This window comes from Perna viridis, chromosome 3, assembly GCF_037379345.1.
Source record: "Perna viridis isolate PV_CMFRI_1.1 ecotype Kerala chromosome 3, ASM3737934v1, whole genome shotgun sequence".
NCBI lineage: Eukaryota > Metazoa > Mollusca > Bivalvia > Mytilida > Mytilidae > Perna > Perna viridis.
Genome location: NC_142447.1, coordinates 16,323,693 through 16,335,400, shown reverse-complemented (window position 1 = coordinate 16,335,400; position 11,708 = coordinate 16,323,693).

The following is an 11,708-nucleotide window of genomic DNA, read 5'->3' as shown; positions in this document are numbered from 1 at the left end:
TTTCGAAAAAGGAATACACATTTTTTGCTATTAATGTACAAATGTACGATATATCAAAAGACGTGAAATGGAAAAGAACATGAAGATATATTATCAATCGACATATAATCTTCAAGTTTCAGCTCACTAAAATTGTGATTTTTTTTTAAACTCTGAACCAAGTCTTTACATTTAGAAAATCACTGATTGATTGATTGGGAGTTAAATTTAATAGAGCATTGAATAACAAATTATAACATATAGTTTATCTCTTTATGGACTTTCAAAGGCTCAGCTGTTATTGATTATTTTTTTTCATACCCACGCAGGCAATTTATGTAGCTAGAATAATGCTACCCTGTAGTAATTTAGATTCAGAGAGGTTATGATTCTATTAATTGAAGAAGAAATAAAAGATCACGATGTTCCTCAAATGTGTGTGTTGCCAGACTTTTTTTCAAATGAATTACAGCATTCGGTCAGATTATTTGATTTTATTCGGTAGAAAGTTAAACCATTTTATGACTTCACTAAAAATGATATTGACCAGTTCATTTTGCCTACAGACTGATGTTTTTTAAAGTCTATGTATACCATGTCGGGGAAGCATGCTTATACAAAAAAATAAGATCAAAGTGCTGAATGTCCAGTCAAGTTTACGGTAACCACTCTTGTTAGCAAATTACAAAGAATTGTTATATGCCTTACATGTTTAATGGTTACAATCACCGACGGTTTTTTGTACTCATCATAATTGCTGAAATATCGTAACATAGTGAAACATTTTAAATACTCCGGAAAACAGGCAGGAGGATACTTTCAAAATAGATATAAATGCTCATATTATTTTCAGCTTTTTTTTTCTCGTCGCGGAGATTATCTTTTTTTTCTTATTTGGGAGACAAAGCTGTTAAACCATATTTTGATATTTCGGGAGAAATTACAGGAAGTACTTAGTTGATTATAATTGTATGCCATTTTGTCAACTTTTATGATTTTTCTTATCTGAAGAGTCTTTCAATCACTAATTCTAAACCTTATGGTTATGCACAGGAAAATTGATGTAACAGATTAACGTGGATTGTTTTGTGATATAATATTATTGTGAATAAGCTCCATGAATTATTTTAATTACACCACTTGGCCACAAAAACACAGATATTAAAAAACTGACCCGTCTGACTGTCAGTTCGTATACCCACATAACTTGTTCCAGCTCTCACTGTTTAGTGATATATATATATATATATATATATATATAAAAACATGTAAGGCCAAAAAAGGCTCCATTCAAAGCGTGGTTACGGTTTTTTCTTGCAACAAAATATATATCCAATTTTAAGAGAAAAACATGTACAGAAATTAAGTGGTTTTTTTTCTTTAAGAATCAGGCTTTGGATGAATCAAGGTCGAAGAAAACACACAAAACTTTCCATGAAATGTGTCGGTATAAATTATAGGAAATGCATTACACTTTCATGATCAATAGGAGATAACTCACCTAAACCCAATCATTCTATTGTGTCTAGCTTTACTGCACCCTTGGACACTTGTAAAACGAACGAGCTAGTCGCAATTACTAAGCATAATTATACATTTATTGACTAAATAGTCCAATGTGTCATATCGGCCTAGGCCAAATGGATTTTAGCCGGACGTATTGGATGGGTAGAAGCCGTATTGAACGGCTAAATCCCGTATCGACACACTTTTGTACTTTGTATTGTATTGGCAGTTTTGATCATATTTATGCTAATATTCCAACGTAGTCAATAAAATTGGTTAAGACCCATGTTATAACATATTATAAATTGAACGAGCATGATTTTAAAGAGACTAAAGAGTTTTCCCACTTATTGGATTGACAGAGCAATCAAGAGAACCAAGATTCTAGCGAAATCAAAAGAATGTAATCCAAGGACGAAGACCAGATATGGAAATCGGACAAACACAACAAAAAACATAAGTAACTAAAATAATACATACAAAGTAACAAAAGTAAATAAGCAACTAAAAAATCTAGGAGCATGGACCGGGTGCACCGGTAGGATAAGCGTCCTATGCCTTTCTATAAACACCCGCCGAGTTGCTCATAAAAAGTCAACCCCGGGGTAGACGAAAAAAAGAAAAGAAAAACTAAGACACATTTAACAAATCAGTTTTTGTGGTGCAGATGGATACACCGTAGCGATCCACGAGTTCATGATGACGACCATAAAACTTCCGTATTGATGACTCCAATCTTGTAACAACATAACCCTGTTCCCGAAGCCTAATTGTAAGAAGTCTAGTGCGATACAAAAAGTCTGCGTAATTACGATAAGCATAACGTTTGAGTTGTGATATGAAAAAAACATTACTGTTATTTTTTTTTTTTCAAATATGTCTCTACTGTTATTGTCACAATTGACGTCTAATGTTTTTCGACAACTTTGAATATTGCATATCATGATAATAACATAAACAATAAAAATACATTAAAAACATTCCAGATGTCGATTAAGAAGTATGTAACTGTATATCATATATATTAGAGATGTTTAGTTTGTGTTCATAAATCCAGACAATATACGTGTAAGATTGGTAAGAACGAAAATATGCATTGAATCAGATAATCAAATAAAAATTATTGAGCAATGTGCGACTTGAAACTTGCGTGGTAGCAACGTCTGTGTTTTGGCATAAGGACTCTATTATATAAATCTCATTGAAATATTCATTTTTTGTGAACTATGACGATAGAACGTGTTTGTTTTTTTTTTTTTATCATAGATATCTGCATATGGGTTCGAGGGCAAACGTAGCTTAAACAAGATAAATGAAGATCTTTAGTTCGCAGAATATATAAGCTTGAGATAAGATTTCTTGACTGTTTATGATTACAAAAAAGAGTGTCTATGGCGGTCCTGTTATAGGTCCTTCCAGAGGGCAAAAGCAAAATGTCCAACCTAGAATTAGTGTATTGTAGTACTAAAAGTAGGCAAAACACGAAAATTGACTTGTTATTTGCATTTAATTTCCTAAAGGACAAACACATTCATCAGCTCTAGTGAAATTAATTTTTTTTTTTTTTTTTTTTGTTTGTTTGTTTTTTTTTTTTCGGGATTTGGGGTTTTATTTGTTTCTTTTGTTTTTATAACAATCAACAAACAGTATGAAGTTCGCTAAATATAAACAATCGCAAAATTGTGACCTAATCTAAATTACTGCCTTAAGTTCCTTACTGTATTTTTTTCTATTTTACCGGGGGACCATCTGTTCTCAGCTTATTGATAATTGAAGACCATACAAACTGACGACATTTGTATTTGATACTTAGGATTAAAAGTCCTATTGTGTTTCAAATATGTTGTATTTCAATCAATAGTTTCCAATGGTTTTATACTCCCGCTACGGAGAAGGGTATATTGTTCATCCTTGTTAGTGCTTTCGTGTGTCCGTATCTAATTTTTTTCCGCCACAGTTTTCTTGGTATTAAACATTCTTCGTGTGAACATGCCATATGCCATAATTTCCTTATATCGTTATTAAAAGCCGGGGTACTAGTCAGCCATTGCTCACATTTTTTTTTAATTCATATTGATATTTAAACATACTTGCTGATAATGTGGTTTACACGTGTTGAAACGGAGGATAACAATGGAAAGTTTGATGGTTATCTATTGGGTTTATCACGTTGCGACGTATTCTAACATATTTCATTATTTCAAGGTCACAATATGCAATTTTTTTTTTTTTTGTGATTTTGCAAACACTTCAAACAAGGGTTTGTGCTAAAAAATTAGCACATTTCCACATTGTGGGTTAACATACCATGGAAAAGGCCAAATAATGCCCCATTTTGAAAGTTGAAAAAAGTTCACTTGGTAAGTTAACCTTTAAGAGTTATACTGTAATCCTCCTAAGTAGTAGTCTTTATAAAACTCAGGCAGTAGGTAATTAAAGCACGTAATAAACCGAGCGAACCCATTTTTCTTTCTTATTCAGAAAAGGTTTCAGACCACATAATTAGTTTTTAGTTTGTCATTTAGTTGTTGCACATCTGAAATAAAAATTCTATGAATTGTGTATAAAACTGGCTTTTTGCAGGTTATCGTTTTGGTTTGGTTTAACTTTGTATATTTTTGTGGGAGATGAATGGGTTTCCCCAAAACGCAGATTGAAATACAGATAGGACTACCGTGACAAAAAAGAAAGCATATGCAGACCGAAAAACAAATATTTGTTTCGTTGCTAATTGACATCATGAATCATCTCTGCTAACAGGCAGTGGACTGTCCCTTAATTTGTAAATGTGTATTGAAAATTTGCACAACTTGAAACTTTGTTTGCAGAAGTTCTTTTTTTTTTCTCAATTTATTCCTGTTACCATAACCGCTTTATCCCTTAAGCATCTACAGGTAGTACCACTTTGTCATAGACATATCGATAAAAAAAAAACCATTTATACCAGACAACCCAAGTTGAGTGCTTTTGATCAGGTTGAATAATAAGTTTTCTTAGTCAAAAAGAACTTATCGTTATTGCAAGACAACAATTTGATTTCACATGTATTAAAGCGTTAGAAAATGCACAAAGTGTATCCTTCTACTGGTTATCTTTATCAAGAAGAATATTTTAGTAACAGTCTTTGTACGAATCATGCAAATTCTGTAAAATGCGATACACCTGAAAAAAAGGCTACATATTTTTCTTTATTTTTAGTATTAAGTTGCCTTATAGGTCTATATTATGAAATGTATAATTATTCATTCCAATCTGTCTGCTCCGAGATAATCCGCACCAAATATCCAATTGTATTTTAGTGTCATTTGCAGAGTTATGTCCCTTAATTTTGAAATCTACAGTGCATTCTATGTACATATTTTTTTTATCTCCTAAGAACACGAGTTATATGACAAATCGAATGTTAATTTCTGTTTACTATGGCAATACAAACAAAATATTAAAAATAAAAATGTGTAGGTTTTTCACCGATGAATCACAGTTTCCATGATTCTTATGTGGAGTGCTATTTAACTAATTTGTTTTAACTATAACCGCAGTGTAAGTGTAAATTCCATTTAGTGTTGTATACCGTACAGTAACATCGCATACTCAGTTTTTTTGTTTTTTTTTTACAAAAAAACATCAATGAAGACAACTGATAAAAGTATTTAATTACCGTCTCAGTAGTAATCAATGATAGGTAATTACATAATCATATCCGTGTATTGCTTTAGAGTAATTGGCCATTTTATTGGCCCTTTGTCAAGAAACAAATGGACATTTATGGCCCTTTGGCAGAGGAAATGTTAAATGCCTTCCAATAGTTTTCTATCTTGTTTCTGTATTTGTTTTCTTGACTTGAAATGTACTGTTATAAGTAATGACGTCATAATAGAACACGTCATTGTGATGTCATTACTTAATATGAATTTGACACTTTCTTCATTTGTGAAATATTGGAATAGATTAGCGCTGTATCCTTTGCTTAAATGAAGATTTATTCAGTCAAATATTGTACCATTTAGACTACCAAAAAGGAAAATGTTACCCACGCTTTCAATAAATGATACTTTACTAGATATGAAAGATTGTTTAATAATTCTTTCTTCAGTAATAATGTCATACCTATTAAGTACTTCTCTGTCTAAGAATCAGGCAAAATGTGTATAAGGTGTGGCAAATGAAGAAAAAATAAACAGATATTTTATTGCATTATCCAATTATTTTACCTCATAACCTGAAGAAATTACTGTCCAAGTGTTTGTAAAGTTTGCGTTTTCAAGATATTGATAGATCAAATTTAGTTGAAATGCACTATGGAAGAATGGCGGAAAAATTTTCCCCAACTTCTTCCTTATATAAGCAGTCTAAAAGTACCTACGTCACTAATGCTTCAGGATAAATTTAAATAGCTTTTCAGTTGTTTTTCTAGACGTATTTGAATATGTTGGAGGCAAAAAAGATGAAATTGAGAATAATGATGTGCCACCCCTTGCCTGATTCTTACACAGAATGGTACGTAAAAGTTTTTATTGTCTTATAATAAAATATATTACATGTGTTATAGCTTGGATTATAAATCCCATTCCAATGTGTTTATCAGAAGAAGTTTCATTCTTGAACAGTTTTCTCAAACTGACCAGGAAGTAAATATAAAAAAACTAAAAAAAACGTCATTTATTAAAAAATATTTCCCATAAAATATACTTGAGTTTTAATGTCGAACTGTGTGATCTAAGATAATTTTCACATTTTAAATTTAGATTTAGTACAGGTAATTAGTTTTTATCTAATTTGAACCTTTTAAAAGTGCACAATCCTCCCCTTAGACTTGTGGATCGTGTAGGTACAGGGAAAAATTATGTAATTCTGAAACTTTAAGATTTAAGGCTGAGATAGTTGGGTTCGTCATCATCCTTGTCCAGACATATTAAATTCCTAACAGTCTTCGACTGTACTTTTGCAATAAAAATATCAAAATTCCTATTTTCATTCATAAAAATTAGCATCTTATCACCACGTATATCAGGGCTTCTGTCGCGTGGGGAGTTTTGATCTTTGAGAAATGTCCCAGAGTTGATTGAAGAGTGTGCATAGTTATAGGATTGGTCGTGCGTTTCTTCAAATTAGCAAAGAATTAGTTTGTTTAACTAGAACGAATATTTTAGTGTTATAGGAATGACTATTTCTCTGATTTGTTTGTTTGTTGGGGTTTAAGGTCCGAGCTGCAATATTTCAGCTATATTCAGACGATGAACATGAAATTGATGATAAAATGAACATGAAATGATGATGAAATGAAAAAGGGATGGTACACAAGGACAATGGGGTCGACAAATTTTGATTGCCACTGGAAATAGGGAGAGGTGAGTAGGGTCGGGCAATTTAGTTTTCCGTATTATAGCCTGACAACCCCAGCATGTAACACGCCAGGGGTACCCCAATCCACCACCTGGGGCACACATCCCAGTTGCTCTGTGGGCAGAGCGCCCTAGCCCCGGCTAGATTTCTGAGCACTATATAGTCGCCTTTTACAAGCTTAGCGGTGCTGTAGGCCTATTCTTTTAAAACCCGGACCTGCACGGGTAAGTTCTGAAGTTCTGAATTTAAAAAACAAAAATCTTGCCAACACAAGACACCTTTAACTCTTTCTTTATATCAATACTAATGTATTTAACCTTACGAACTTTGATACACAGAACACCTTTTAAAACCAAATCTATTTTTAGTTCAAAATTATTCGGTTCAGACAGGTTTCATTGTACTTTCCGTTTTTTTAATCATAAATTCATAAATGCATTGGAGAGGGTGGGGTCCTTATATGGTATAGTTGTGCTGGAAGTCGTGAATCGAGTGAATGACATGGAATTGTAAAAAATCATGCACAACATAAATGATGGAATAGGAAAAGAAATTAAAGGAAAATTTATTTTTGTATTTTTTTTTTAAATGTTTAACCTTGTTGTTGTTATGAGGATGTCCATGTAAAATTTAGGAAGATCATATCATATGGTTGGCATTTATATCGCACTTATTTTTATGTTCAAATGTAATGCTTATTATATCATATTTATGTCAAAAAGACTTTTTGAAGCGACAATTGATGCTTAATTTTAAAATTTCTAAACAAAACAGCAACAAACTTTTGCACAAAATGAAGAGTTATCTCTTTTTTCAATACTGTCTATGTAATTTGTTTTCTCCTTAACCGTGGCACTTAATCAACTTAGAGAAAGGATGCATTTATGATACGAAATGATGCACCCTTCTGCCTTGTTTTTGTGTATGAGAATCATATGGTTTGCATCATATGATTATCATATAAATCGAGCACCATATGATAATCATATGTTTCGGTATATATATGATTATCGCATAATTATCATATGTTTTTAAGTCAAAATTACCGTATGAGAATCATATAAATCGAGCACCGTATGATTATCATATGTGGCACATTTGGCTGTGTAAGTTAGGTAACTATGCAATGCTATGATGTAAAGATCAGAAACAGTACATGTATAATAAGTTTCATGCTTTATCCTTCAATACTTTTAACTACATCCATTTGCGTCTTAAATTATATCGTATTTTTGTAAACCTTTTGTTGAATATTACTTCGTTTATACATAAAAACATTATTGATAGATATTGTAAATCATTATATTGCTTAAATTATGATGTGAATTCGATGATTACAATTTTTCGTACTGCAGAAGTATCAAGTAGAACGCTATATTTAATTTAATTACAGAAAGTAGAACAAAATTTCGCAGTGAATGATTCAAAGTCTAAGGTCATTATCCCAAGTGGGTCATGGTTGCATTCCTTTCAAATTGTAATGAAGTTAAGGGTCATTTGGTATAGTACTATCACATTCTGGGAATGAAAAGGGTAGCAGAATTAGAAAACACTGGTTTCGATGAACTGAATATAAGAAGAAACCTTTATAGGGATCTCCTTGATTTAACACGTACTTATTGACAATATATGTGAATAAACTTGACAATATTAGGTAATGCCACATTAATAAAGAGACATATAACCAAATGTCAAGATATGCACCCCTTAGTGTTAAATATGCCGAAATAAAGCATCAACATTTAAGCTAAGGTTCATTAATATATGTATTAATGCAGATAGTCTGGAGTTGTGTCTAGATTTAATAAAGAAATAGAATTCTTTACTTGAATTTTCATTTTTTACCTCTTTGAAAGTAAACAAGCGTAAAGTTGCATCAAATTAATCATTATTTATTTTGAAATGTAGCAAATTGAATGATGTAACAGGTTGTAAATGATGCAAATACGTTACCGGTTAACTGTATGGTTAACACGTAAAATATCTTCAAATTATTAGCATGTTTTTACGTTACGAACAACATACACATAGATATTTTTTTCCACCTCAAGGTTGAAATTGATTCAATTGTTCTTACATCCCGAAAAATATCACAAAAACATGTTGTTTAAACTAGGTATTTTATCTAAGTTATTAAGTAAAGATGTACTTATAAACACCTTTTATAAGTGGTACACATTTGAACTTTTGATTACGGCAATTTTCCTAATTAGGTCCCTTTATATATATATAATTTATTATAAACTGACAAAATGAGTCGAATATTATCGAATTTTATCCAAATTTATTTCAAAATGTGATACTTATAGATCCAGCATCCAATTTTATCCTAATAGTACCTTTGATGGGTTGACCTTCATTTTTTTTCCAAATGCTGTATACTCTACACGTGGAAGAAATCATTAAATAAATTATATGATAATGTAGGTTATATTAACCTTAGGCCGCCTACAACATTGGTTCCGAGAGGCAAGTAACGTCAAACATTTTAGCACTCAGAGGATGATAGTTATTTTAAGAGATTTCATATAAAATTTCTATAGTTATTCCTACTACATACCCCTTACTCTATCTACTTTCCTTCTTCATGCCTTTCATATGATAATTTAACATTTGCACGGTCTCCATCATTATCTTTACAATATTTTCAAGGTCATTCCTAGCCCTCACAAAAAAGGCACCCAATATTGGTCACATTGACTTCATATCATTAGTCCACATAATTTCTTCTCAAACTCCGAAACAGGGTCTGACGTTTCACTCTAGACGCTGCAGTCAGCCCTCTCAAAAAATACAATCTCAAAGTCGGGGAAAAAGTGAAAGATTACAATTACGCGACGTTATCCGATTGTCATTTGACGTTTCATTTGAAACGTGTCCAAGAATTTCGAAATTACGGGCCTGTCTACAACGGTTTGTAAGAAACGGAACGAACGTCTGCCGCTGTGTGGAGCTTGCTTTGTTCTTATATGTTACCCCGTATCTATCACCGTCACCCATCTTCACATATTAAGCCTGATTCCACATCCCATACCCCTAACCTTCTCATACCATTCCAGTAAATTAACTTTTTTATAAGAAGAAAGATATTTTTAAATAACATCTCTTATATGGGATAAACTTACTACTCGTCACGTTCCCTATTCCATCCGCCATTTCTACCTTCTTCGTGATGCCCCATTCCCCACGGTTTGTTCTCTATTAATAATTAAAAAAATCCTCCATAAGCAATAACACGGATAAAGTAGATTACAAAATGATTATAAGTATTTTTGATACAATATTTCACATTCATGTAAAGCACAAATGTACTTATGATCATGCCGTGTCTTATTAATACCAGTTAAATTTACTCTCTTGCACCAGGGCCAAGTACCCATAGGCTCTTATCCCATAAAATTACATTCAATTAATTAATACTTACTTTTATGAACAGGACAGTATAAGTCTTATCAAGAGTCACCCTAATATTTTGTCAGCACATAATTATCATAAATATGTATATAAAAACTAAGCAAGTTAAACAAATAGGGTAAAAATGTGAGGTGCACATTTACAATAGGTTTAAAATCAATGTTTGTTTGTTTTGTTTGATTGTTGGGGTTTAACGTCCGAGCAGCAATATTTCAGCTATATTCAGACGATGAACATGAAATGGATGATAAAATTAACATAAAATGATGGAATGAAAAAAGGATGGGACACAAGGACAATAGGGTCGACAAATTTTGATTGCCACTGGAAATACGGAGAGGTGTGTAGGGTCGGGCAATTTAGCCTCCTGTGGCGGGGCCCTATAGTTCCTACTCCGGGAGAATACCACAGTAGGGTTCTTTAAAGTGCGAGGAACGTGGCATCTTTCCCAACAAAGTGCACCACTATGGCTTGCGGTCAGGTTTTCCGTATTATAGCCTGACAACCCCAGCATGTAACACACCAGGGGTACCCCATTACACCTCCTGGGGCACACATCCCAGTTGCTCTGTGGGCAGAGCATCCTAGCCTATTTAGTCGCCTTTTACGACAAGCTTAGCGCTGCTGCAGGTCTATTCTTTTAACACCCGGACCTGCACGGGGCTAAAATCAATGTGCAAAGTTTGAAAAATATTGGTTTTATACCTGTTTTGTTACAGATTACAGGATGTATCTCCAAAGCGTGACGGATGGACGGACGGAATCGAGCGGTTACCACTGATGACGCAGGTATAAATTACTCTCATTAGCGTAACATCATTGACAATCTTGTTCAAACTATTAATGGTTAAGGTGATTCATAGAAAATTTGATTATTCTAAACTTTCCAAGGTCAATGAACTTAAAGCAAGAGCATATTGTATAACTACCTAAGTCATTATTTGGTTCAGTTCAGTTTCTAAGTATTACATATCAAATGTTAGACAATTCAAATATTTAATTTCCCGGATTTCCAATATTTTGCAACACATTCAAATGTCAGATCAACTTTCCGATCATGGGAAAATTTCTTATTTCGTTACATTCACATTTGACTACTTGTCGAATTTTCTAGCAACATTTTACACAGAAGAATGAACAGACCTTTAATTTATTTTTTTAGTTGTTTGCTGTATTGTCGATTGTTGGATCGTACAAGGATGTAAACTTAGAGTAAGGGACATAACTCTTGAAATATGTAATATATTTGTATCATATTCAACTTCACTCAAAGCCTATCAAGTTTTCATTTGAAACGGAATGAAATCAGTCCAAGTTACTTTGATGTTTAGCGGGAGATTGATGTTAAATGCTGAATACAAACGTTCAAATGATTTGTTGATGGTGTTGAAATTGTTAGACTGTAAGAGTTATTGTTCTTTATTTGGTTGACTTAAAGGAGGCGTGACACAAAAAATATTTCATAA